We start from the raw sequence: 12,535 nt of genomic DNA, 5'->3' as shown, positions 1-12,535 counted from the left end.
TCTGAGGCGCATATTTGGTATTATCCATCTGATAGTTTTATAGACAAGGTGTGTTTTATTATGGAGTCTAGCCTCTTGGACCTCTTTACATATAACTTGTATATACCTTCTTCATTTTTCTTTTGACCTCCCTGCACAGACAGTTGTGGTGTTTTGCTGCCTGTGGATTGCCTCTTCCTTTGCTCTTTAGCTCCCTTCTTTCTTCAACTGGGTTAATTGTGTTGGCAGTAAGCTATTCTACTGGTGTTGACCTTTCTGAATAACCAGGTGTCTCCTTTGAAGCCTCCTGTATAGTTCTTTTGATTTTTTCCATTTGCTTTCTATATTTTTAAAGGGTTTTTTAATGATTACCCTCATCTTTTTTTTCAGCTCTTCTCTTTTGCTCTATCCATACAGCTAGCTTCACCAGTTGTTTATGCTCGATCTTCTGGTTCATCTTGCCTGGAGTGCCTCCCCCAAGTTTCAGTTGAATGTTGGCCATAACAAGTTGGTGATCTGACCCTAAGTCAGTACTAGGAAATGACCAGCTATTTTGGATCCTAGATAAGAAAGAGTTTCCTGTTGACCAGAATATAATCAATTTGACTGTATGTGTGTTTTTTCAGGGGATTTCCACATCCAATATCTTGATGGTTTGGCCTGCTTGAATTTGGTGTTGTAGGTATACAAGTCAGTTGCATAGCAGAGGTCAAACACTCTAAGGGATATAGATTAGAATATAGTAAGTTTATATATTACTATGAGAATAATATTAAAAACTTGTTATAAGATGGGATAATCAATTAATGGTGAGAGAGTTGTCAGTGACGCCTCATTAGGTAGGCTTTCCTGGGCTTTCTTATTGTACATGTGTTTTAAAGACATGGATGCTTCTTAACACCATAGAGTCTCTCTGCATAGCCAGAGGTGGTCACCTTTGCTACCCGCTTCTCAGACACAGTGGGCCATTAGCTGATCAGTTCCTTCTTAGGAATATAAGTGGCACCAAGAAATGGACTACAACCTTGACCTGGGAGAGCTTACTAGAGACAATTTAGGATGAAGATTTGAGCAAATAAAATTGAGAGGATAGATACTTAAAAACTATGGCTTTTCAAATGTATGTGTCACATTTATGGCTTCAGGAACTTCACTATCGTGAATTAATGTTGAGTAATATAAATATCCTCAACCCCTGAGTTTATGTCCTGGCACCGAACTATACAGGACAGATAAAGTCAGCTGCACCCTTCCTTGGAAGAGAAAATATGAAACCAGAGTATCAGAGGCATCAAATCAGGATAGAAACCTAACTAGATTTTTTTTCTTAGAAGCTTGATATTGACCATTGCCAATTGTGATAGGATCAGTCTTTGAAATGCAGGTGTCAGAACCCATGCATTAGCCCACTGGAAGATGGAAAGCTTCTAGTGAACCAATGAATTCAAAATTCCAATGCCTTTTGACATGTTTATAATTGGCAGCTTGACTGCCTAAATGATTTGACTTCTCATTGACAATGTTTATTTATAGAGAGAAAAAGATTGCTGACATGAGAAAAGCTGGATTGAACCATCTAGAACATTCCTAATACATGTTGGTAACTTCCCCTCTCTTTTCCTTTACCTTCATTTGTTTCACAATTATGACCTAACAAAGTGGAATTATCATAAACATCTTCAACTCTGTGAGACTAGTTGTTTTATATCTGAATTTTATTATCATTTTTATACCAGGCCTACAGTTAGGGGATAGCAAGTAGAGCTTTAGTTTCTGGACCTATTACTTACAGTGCCTCATTCTATATTAGTCTTGACATTTGACTTACAGCCTCGTCTTTCTAATTTAAAATATAGGAATCCTAATGTTCCATAAATTTCAGACCCAATAAATCATGTTTCTGCTCCTTCACTTTTCTCTGTCTTAAAATCTGTGGCACAAGCTAAGAAAGCTGTCAACAGTACTTAGTCAGCTCTTGAAGTCACAATGTAGATTCTCATTGTCACCATTTGACAAACTACTAAAATCTGATGTGACTTTCACACAGGTTGTAAAATGAAAATAATTCAAAGTGTAGTTTGTTCCCCGAGATAGTACATCAAGGTGGTTCTAAATGAGTCTAAAAAACAGTTGAGCTCACATTTCAGTTATAATGACCATATGATTAAATTTTTTATCACATCATTATAACCACTTAATATACCTGCTGTGCGCTGTAAATATTAAATCAGGTCTGTGAACGCCTGTAAACCAGTGAGACTATTGTGCTAGAGATGAGAAAATAAAATGCTAAAATCATAGGGTATCAAATGATGGAAATGTCCTGTCTCAACATTCTGGGCACTAAGAGTTCAAGACATGTAAGACCCTAAGTGCTTCCTTCTAAGAAATATGAAGAAGAGTCTGTGGTAATCCTTTCCCTGTCCTAATCCCCTGCAAATCTTTGATATTCGTTGGCTTCTGTTGTGTCCTATTTGTCGCTTTCATCAACTCCTGTGTGGCGTTCCTCTCAACTATAAGTATAGTCCACATTACCCATGATAGTGGGTTGGAGACCTAGCCACTTCCAGTATGAATACTTCTTAACTAATCATATCAACACTGATCTTCTTGGGTCACATTCTGTAGTCTTGGGCCTTAAGATTTAAACAGATAGGAGGAGATGAACTTGAACCCACATTAGCTGGTGATGAAGAGGGCCTAGAACAGCATTTGTACAGTTGCCCTGAGCCCTTTTGACAGTGCATGACATCCAAGGAGGCAGCTCTACACATTTATTTCCAGTAGCCAAAGCTAAATTCAGTCAACTAAAAATACTGAGCATTGTTGTGAGGATTTAATTGGAGTTCAGAAAAATCTCCCATTGTTTCCACTAGTTTGTGGCCTTACGTGACATCTCAGTCTGGGGACTTGTAACTAAAAGTATTTATGAATTTTTTGTTTCTGAAAAATCCTGAATATTCCTTATAAACTTCTTTGGGGTTCTCCATTTAGAGAGAATTAATTAATAAAATACTCTGCATGGCTTTGGCATTCACTTTTTAAAAGTATAATATCCCTTTATAAGTAATTTGAAACTTCTGTCCTATACATCTCTTACTGAGATTATGGGTGCCTTACATTTTTGAACAAAATTAAGCCACTCATTTTTATCTTGTACAAACCATCATTAAAAACAAGAATATTAAGGAAAGCAAAGAAAACAGGAAGGCGGCGGGGGTGTTCACTACAAGTGAAAGAAAGGCAAACACCACTTACGTTTGAACTTCAAATGTGTCTTTGAAAGAACTACTGTAGTTCTGTAAATAATTACATCTTCAGAGGATAAAAGGACTGGCCAGTTGATTTCAGACTGATCATATCAGTGTTTTCATTAATTATTCAAGCTTTAAAAGTCATCAAAGAGTCCAGCAAAGTAAGGGGTAACAGCTAAAGCTTTGGCAAGTTTTTTTCTTTAATTCCTCCCACTTAGAAGTATTTGTGCTTTTGAATGTTGGAATGACTTAAATCCTTCTCCTTAGGAAGGAGCTTGACAGTTTAACCTTTGGACAAAGGATAAGGAGGATATAAATTGAAAGTGACTTAGAGGACACAGTGGTCCTGTGATGGCACAGCAAGGACACGCTGTCTGGAAGTCAGAAACCCTCACGAAACACTAAATCTGGAGTGAATTCACCTCGGATTTCCAGACTGTTGAAACAGGAGAAGTAAATTGTGCTGTTCGCTAGAACCAAACCAAACCAACCCAAACAAAGTCAGAATGGCAAGTCCAACTAGAAATGCACGAGGAAGTGGTGGCTCTGGATAACACGGCACATACTCAGATTCCACTCTGTGTGTCCATCCTGAACCTGCGTGTGCGGATTTCGCTCCAAATCCGCAGTGATTCACACGCAGAACGGTTGCTCTTGGGTCTCTAACAATGCCTCAATTGTAAGTTTAAGAAACAAAAGAGTGGAATGTTTAAGCCAGATGAAAGATGAGGGAGGGTGATGCGGCAAGAAGCCATAAGAATGTGAAAGTGAGTTGGAAAGAAACATTTCCCCTAAGTTTGGGATATATGGCTTTAGTTTTATATCAGCCGTAAGTTACCAGACCATTTTATGTGCACATAATGTCACCAGAAGTGCCTGTCTAACAGAATAAGAATGCATTACCAATTCTGCTGTGATGACTGCAGCACAGAAACTATTAGACCCATTTGTCAATGTGGCATGGCGTCTAATAGTTTTAAAGAATGGACATTTGAGGCAACCATTTGACATTTTAAAGATACTGTTTCTCCTCCAACACATTCCATTGACTCATCAGGTCTGAGTCCATCAGTTTGTCCAAACATGTCATTCCAGGGGTCTAATAGAACACAAGGAAACACACTGTCGACAACTAACAATGTGAGTTACCTTTCAAGTATCTCTCTGGTTTTAAACAGGGTTGATATTTTATTAAACTCGGTTACTGCGCAAGTTTACACACAACAAGAAAATAGATTGTATGGAGTATATACAAAGCAGATCACCTGAACAGTGAAAACCTGCTTTTCCAGGAGATACCCAGAGGATGGGCATCTTAATTTGCTTTCTGTTGCTGTGATAAAACCATGAACAGAAGCAATTTGGGTAGGAAACTGTTTATTTGGCAAGGCTTGTTTACTGTTACACTCCATCATCAGGAGAAGTCAAGTCAAGAAGTCAAGGAAGAAACCCGAAGGCAGAATGAAAGCAAAGTTCCCAGAGGAATGCTGCTGACTAGCTGGTTCTCCATGGCTAGCTAAACCTGCTTGCTTATATCAGTCAGGACACTCTGCCCAGGGGTGGCATTGCACCCAGGCCTGGACCTACCCTCAGCAACCGTTAATCAAGAAAATGTCCCACAGAATTGCCTGCAGACAAATATTTGGGAGCATTTCCTTAGATGATACTCCTCTTCTGAGATAACCATAGAGTATATTGGGTTGGCAGAAAAATTATTCTATCCTGCACAATAGGTAAAGCAATATTGTTCTCCTAAACCTTTTCTTCAAGACGAACACATTCAGCAAGTTTTCTTTTCTTTTATTTCTTTTGTTTGTTTGTTTTAAATGTGCAGTGTAGCACAATTAATAAAAGCCCACAGGCAGATTTTGGGGTTCAACCTGAAGGACAGAAAAGCAAAACAGCCAACCACTGGCTCTTACCTCTACCTCAGTCTGAAATGATGATCCTGCTTCCAGGAATCTCACAGTGAGACTGTGTGAGCGCTGTCTTCTCCCATCTTCTATTCCTCTCTAGGCTTGGAATTCAAGGTGTGCACCACTACTGCCCAGTTCTTATAGCAAACTGCTGTGCCTACTGGGATTAAAGGTGTGTGTCACCACTGCCTGGTCTGTAAGGCTGACCAGTGCAGCTGTTTTACTCTCTGATCTTCAGGCAAGCTTTGTTTATTAAAATACATATGAAATATCAGTACAAAGTAGTGTAAGAGGTTTATGATAGTATTTTCATACAAAGGGGTTTGCTTCACCAATTATAAAGTCTACATGACTTGTGGTCTTGGATTTTCAGTCTTTCATATTCCTGAAACACAAGTGTTCTTCACATTTTAGTTAGTTATTACTAAAGTGAGTACGGAAATCAAGAAAAAAATCCTGAATGTAAACAAGGAGAACATGAAGGAAATTTCTTCCCCCAGTAAACAATGAAATACTGGTTAGCTCCAGCTCATTGAATGAGTCTGTTCCACTGGCTGTTGAAGAGGGAATGAGACCTGTCGTCTCAGTTTCCTTCCCGTCCTACTCCTGTATGAGGGTAAGAGAGGAGATTAAAGGTGACAAACACAAACAAGTGACAGTGTCGACCTAAACACTCCAGAGCTTCTTCCACCTTCAAACACAATTTTCTGAACTCATATACAGCCTCTCAGTATTGTAAAATGTGTATACCTTGGATAGTCTGTTTAATAGATTTAGGATTATATTCCTGTAGTGTCGATAAGTAAAATAGGTAATATAGTTAAAATAGGGAAAGGGGGGGAAGCTTACTACATGAAAGTATTCAATAGTATTAGCTTTTATCAGCTATTGTTATTCATATGATATAACCTAGCCACTAATTTTTTCTTTAGTTACTTACTTATTCAGAAATATTCATGGATGTAGCTACAGTGTAGTCTCTTCTGTTTTTTTGCTATTTATATAAATATGAAATTATTTTTCCTGGAGCATATAGATTCCATATGTGTTAGCATTTGTTCGAGACAATACATGATGACAGTTGAGGTTTAAGAAGAGGATAGATTCAGGTCCTGGCAAGCTCACTTTCTTTTTCTTCTGCAAACCCTGTAGTTTTAGGGAGAATCTGCCCCCTTGACTGGGACTGGCCAGCCTGTGGCTTTGTTTGTCTTTGTAATTAGCTCATTTCCAACTGGATTTTTCTGACCCTCTACACATAGCTCACAGTTGTTCCCCAGCTGTGGTCATAGGAAACGCTGTTCCCTCTAACCTGTAGGGGACACAGAACACTTGGCTAGAAGGAGAGCTTCTTTGTCCTTCTCTAGGTCTCTTTGGTGATTATTCTACCTGTTGTCCAGTTTGACAGAGGTGAACCATATAATTTTTTTGTTTTATATTTTGTTGTCGTTGTTGCATTTTTGTTTGTTTCTCCTCAAAAGTTTCAGAGTAGGCAGAAGTCGTGTCCTCAGTCAAGGCTGTTAACTATTTGCATAAGTTTCAGACCTCTCAATCACCAGTCAGTTTCAACTCCAAAGACGATTCTGAGTACAAGGCCACTCTCTTTGGCTTCTGGTCACCTCATTCTAGTTCTCTCTGTTCTTCAGGGAAACTACTGTACACTCTAATTTTTTCCACTTTCTTTGTTGACTAAACCCTTGTTTCCGGGGCTCTGAAATTTGGTTCCTTGGGAATGTTTTTTTCTGTACCTGGAGGTACTTTCAATTCATACCATGGTTGTAAAGACTGTGGTCTGCAGTGTTGGTTTGCAAAGGTCAAATTAATTGCTCAAAGCCGAAAATCTGGTTCTTTAGTTTTTCTCAATCAACCTTACCCCGAGGCATAGTGGAATTTAACATTGTTACTTAAATATGGTAGAAAACTTGAAGAAAAAGAAATTGAAAACAGAAGCCTTGTTTTCACATAGAAGTACTCCACTGAATAACAAATATAGACAGTGGAGTGAAAGAATAGTGTCCTCTTATCTTATTTGTTTCCATATACTAAAATAAAAGCAAAATATTAAATGTGATATTCATGTGTGTCTGTGCTCTCGCTTAAGTAATATTCCCTGGTTAAAGCCAAATGAAGAGCGGAATGTTTCTCCTATCAAAAGCTGCGCACAGTATTGGTGAGCTAAATTTCTCAAAATTTTTCAAAGCCTTCTTTGAATCAGGTTGGTCAGAATATCTCTGATTCTTGCACATGTGCCCGCTAACATTGCGAGCAAGCACTCGTGTTAGGTTAAAAGCAAGAGTGGATACATTGCTACTCCATTAAATGCTTAGAGTAAATTCTGAGAATTCTTTTCTGGTCTGAGAAAGATCATCTTCCAGAAGAGAACCTCCTAAGCATTGTTGATCAGACCTGGAACCATCTTCTCTTGTTTTCTGGTACAGCTTAGCCATGTGCTTAGTATTTCTTTCTCCAGCACTAAAGCAAGGCCTCTGTGGCACACATACCCTACCGAATACTCTCAACACAGTTTTAAGATGCAAATCCACAACCAACTCTTTTAAGTGGATAGTGCGTATGCAGAAAAACCAGTATTTTTAGCTAACACTTCCAACCTAAGAGCTGTTTTCCCAAGAGATAAGTGTCTGTTGTTACAGTTTGCTTGTTTTTGTTTTCAGAGAGTAGGATGCAGCATAAATCCATCTGCCCCTGCGGTCCTTTTTTAATGAAATAAGCTTGAAGCCTGACTCTGTTACCCAGTTCAAATGAATAATATATGGAAGCCTGAATAGATAAATGGCATGTTACAGCTGCACGGGAAAGCTTACAAAGCTCCATTAGGGCTGGGTTTTCAGTATAATGACATCTATTCGAAACCTTCTTCAGTCTTATTTGATCTATGGGAAGATAGTATGAATTAAAAATAATAATGAACTGATATTGGTGGCAGAAGTTTTAATGTCAGCATTCTGGAGCCTGAAGTAGGAGAGTTATAGCCAATTCAATGATAGTTGGGATATGTAGTGAATTCAAGACAGGTCTGAGTTATTTACAAGGATCCTACCTTAATAATAACAATAATAATATCAATAACAATAAAAATTAACAATGACAGTGCAGGTCAAGTGACTTCATTGTTTTAGAATAGCATAGCATAATATTCTAGAGACTTAATTTTCATAAACGCAGACTGTTAGTATTCTATTTTACCAGTGTTTCTCAACCTCGTTTTTAACGATTTAAAAGGCAGTCTTTAAGGATTTAAAAAAAAAACACACCTTTTTTCCCACTGAACACCTGTGTTAAATGATTTCTATTACAACATTATTTTAAAATATCTAAACATAAAGTCAAGTATAAAGGCCTTGTGTTCATACCTTTTGCTATAATAAAACTATTCAGTGTGCTGCATTGTTGCCCTTCCTCTGCTTAGCAGAGCCTCTCATGGCTTCATCCTTGGCATTTCTTTCTCTATTCCTATTCCTTACATTCAACATGACTATAAATAGAAATGTTAAGCTCACGCAGTGGTGTATAGTGAAATGACTGTGGCGAGTCTGAACCGAAAAAAGTAAGAGAAGGCAGACAAGAGTGGCCTTGTGCTCAGGATCATCTTTGGAGTTGAAACTGAATGGGGATTGAGAGGTCTGAAACTTACGCAAATAGTTAACAGCTTTGACTGAGGACACGACTTCTGCCTACTCTGAAACTTTTGAGGAGAAACAAACAAAAACTGCAGCAACGACAACAAAATATGAAACAAAAAAAATACTGTGGTTCACCTCTGTCAAACTGGACAACAGGAAGAATAATCATCAAAGAGGCCCAGAGAAGGGACAAATTCAAGATTGTAGAATATGTGTTAAAAAAATTTAAAAATTACTAAATTATTAGGAAGACATAATTATATTCCAATTAATGTCATATCAAGAAATAATCTATGACTTTAAATCATCAAAGGAAAAAGAAAAAAAGGTGTTGGAATGAGTCTAAAAGTAGATGTAAAATCAATTTACCACCTGGTGTTGGAGAGGGCAGGAAAACCAATTGGCCTTCTGGAAGAAGGGTCTTACATTTCTTTGGGTAAGTTGGCTTTGATTGTAAGCATGGCTGAACCTTCTCTCCCACTCAAATTTCACTTTGTTTACTACTGTTATGTACAATTTACAGAATAATAAAGTAGACCTCAATCTCTCCTTCATAGACTACAATATTAAGTGGATTAGATACTGCCTAGTTTTTCAATGAAGAATCCTGATGTTGTTTTGTACATTCCAAAGTCTTTCATATAGTTTTAATACAGTTAAAAAGAATGTGCAGCTCTCTTAGAACCTATGACCTCTGTATTCTTATGAAACCGATGAAATCCATTTCTACCTTATAAAGCCAGTGTTCCCAGGCTGTGCACTGACTGTTACATTGCAGAGTTGTCTAGAATCCCAGGAAGTTTGAATTCAAGTGGCCATTTTAACATTTTTTAAAGATTTGTTTTTCTTTATTTGTATGTTTGTATGTGCAAATATTTGTGCACAAAAGCTCACATGTGTGCTCACTGTGGGCCACCATTGTTTATAGAAACCAGAAGAGGGCAACAGATCTCCTGGAGACCACAACTTCAGTCTCTGTGAGCTAGTATGTAGGTGATGGGAATTGAACTGTTGTCATCTACAAAAGCAGCAAATGCTCTTAACCTCTGAGCCATCTCTCCAGCCCTTCCACGTGGCGATTCCTATCCTGCCAAAATAATATTGGACAAAACCTGTGTTCTCTGACCAGAGCTTGGGAAAACAAATAGAGACCAGCAACAAGGCAATGTTAAGAGTTGACTTTATATAGACTGTTTAATGTTCAAAGGTAGAATCCTTACCAAAAGATAATTTTTAAACTAGACTTTTTATTAGTTTTCTCTTTCTTCACTCATTCTTTAAAACATTCTGTTGTTTTTTTCCCGTTAGATATTAAAGTGTAAGAAAACTTCCCCCAAGATTGGAGGTTTAGTAACTTAATTACGTGGTTCATATTTAATTTTGGCATAATTACATTCTTTCATCTCTTTAATCTTATAATGACACTTTCCTCTTAGCAAGAATTTTAAGTAAATTGGTTAAAAACCCAAAAGGGACTGAGGATTTGCAATCCTAGGCCGGGCATGGAAATTTTTCACTTGCTTTAAGAACGGCATTGCTCACAAAGAGGCTTTATTTGAAAGTGTTGGCATGGATGGTGATGGAAGAGACTTGTTTACCTGAAAGGGTGTGACATCAGATTAGTCTGTTTGTCACTGTATTTCATATGCCAGTTGCTGCCAGTCCCAGCTTACATGCGTCGAGTGTATGCTTGCCGCTGTTCGTTGAGAGTGTATGCACATCCCTCACTGGCAGCAACATTACGAGAAGCAGATGCACCTGTCTTCCCAGCTGGCCTTTGCTCGTGGGAAAAATTTCCCTTAACACCATTTTATCCTCCTGGACAGCTGTATAGAAGCTGCCCAAAGGTCTAAAAGACTTAAATTATGTCTGGAAAAATAACAACAACAAAAATGGTCTTCAGTGGCTGAGCCAAGTTTGGCTTTAAAAACAGTGCTGTTTTGATTTCTTCAATTGGGAATGTGCTGGCTTAGTTCAATAGAAAAATGCTGTGTTTTTCACTGGTCTGAGTACTCCATTAGCTTTTTATTTTTTGATTTTTTTTTTGAGACAGCGTTTCTCTGTAGTCTTTGGAGCCTGTCCTGGAACTAACTCTTGTAGGCCAGGCTGGCCTCGAACTCACAGAGATCTGCCTGCCTCTGCCTCCCGAGTGCTGGGATTAAAGGTGTGCGCCACCACCACCCAGCACTCCATCAGGTGACTTGCTGGACCTTAGTGTCTTCACAGGTTATCTTGTGGTTTGGTAGAAAGTAAATTGCTCTGGTTTAGTACAGACCTTAGCTAATCATGTATCTTATCTAATTTTTGGCCATAACTCGTTTTACCCTGGTTTTCATATTTCAATTGTCTATTTTTCCGCAAAGAATTAAGCTTTGTAGTCTAGGCTGCTTCTCCTGTTAACCACTTAGAGCGCACTACCAGCGTCACATTGTGTGTTGTGTGTTTCTTTCATAAATATCTCTTAGGAGGAAAAACAAATGAAGCAATGAAGAACTCATTTCACTGACCAAGAGCAGAGTGACTATTCCTTCTTAGAGGAGCCCACCCTCATAGTCTTTCAAAATGTTAAGAAACATCTATAGGGCTCGTTGGTTTTTAATCAAGAGATACATTTATTACAATAAGATGTTCAGCTTTAAAGGCCTAGTCCACTGTTGAGTCTGTGTGATCGGTATCCTGATTAAGGTACAGAATTGGGCTGTTAAAATATTTCCTTATGATGTGCCTCTGTTAATCATGTGTAGCCATGGTTCTGTATGTTATTAGAAATTATTTTTACCTTTCTTAGAAGTTCATAAATATAACCAAAGAGTAGATGGTCTTCAAAAAAAGTGCCTGGATTATTCCATTCAACTTAAGTTTTTTTATATTTATCGACATTGTAGATGATTATTTTGATTATGGTGGGACAAGAAATATATGACCCATGTTAAAAATTATGGGATCAGTCATGAAAACCTGTAGCATTACAGACACTTGATTCTCTAAACTCACCTTGGGTTTTTGGGTTTGCTTTTCTGAGTCTCCGCAGATTTGCTGGTGAGTCCCAAAAGCATGCATAATGATTCTTAGCAGAACCACAAAACTCCTATCTTTGTCCTAGAAAGTTTCACAAACAAATCATTTAATAAAACAAGCAGATTAGGAGGCATGTTTTGAGATTGGGAAACAGCCTGGGTATCCGAGTATCTCCATGTTTCTTCATAGCTACACCTTTGGCGCCCCTTTGCATCCACACAACACTGTGGGTGGCGATGCAAGCGTAACAGTCTGTAAGATTTTGGAGCTACAAAATTAGATGTTCCGCTGCAAGTCTTTCCTAAAACACATTTTTTCATGGCATAAATATGGAAGGCTGCAAAGGGTGGTTTGGCTGGAATTCGTAAGGAATGTCACAAAGCAGTGTTGTCAGTTTGCAGGCCGTGTAAGAGGCTTTCCAAGAATAGCTTGTGGATAAATGGATTCATCGAATTGAATTAGAACTGTCTATGAGTGACGGCCAAAGCCAGCTTAGTTTTTGCTAGCTCCAGAAAGGGACACATGGAACTTGTGTTGATATGGAAGACTATCTTACAGAGCATGCGGCTGGAGGAACAGTAGCTCACACACTCAGGCCAGCAATATTGCAGGCTTGATGGGGCGCTTAGGAGTCCACTAGAGATTTTTAGATTAGAAAAACAAATTATATTTTTGGCCCCAAAATGTGCTAGTTCATCTCATAGATGAGTCAAACGACAAATCAGTTTCA

The 12,535-nt window shown here is 38.3% G+C and overlaps 1 protein-coding gene across 7 annotated transcripts in view; it reads left to right on the top strand.

Annotated features, from left to right (window-relative positions):
* Window positions 1–12,535, top strand: part of B3galt1 (beta-1,3-galactosyltransferase 1) — a 501,059-nt gene that overhangs the window by 149,773 nt on the left and 338,751 nt on the right. The window lies entirely within an intron of this gene.

The sequence above is a fragment of the Microtus pennsylvanicus genome, chromosome 9 (genome assembly GCF_037038515.1).
Source record: "Microtus pennsylvanicus isolate mMicPen1 chromosome 9, mMicPen1.hap1, whole genome shotgun sequence".
Taxonomy (NCBI): Eukaryota; Metazoa; Chordata; class Mammalia; order Rodentia; family Cricetidae; genus Microtus; species Microtus pennsylvanicus.
The sequence above is the reverse complement of the archived record's forward strand: the minus strand, read 5'-3'. Positions and strand labels throughout refer to the sequence as shown.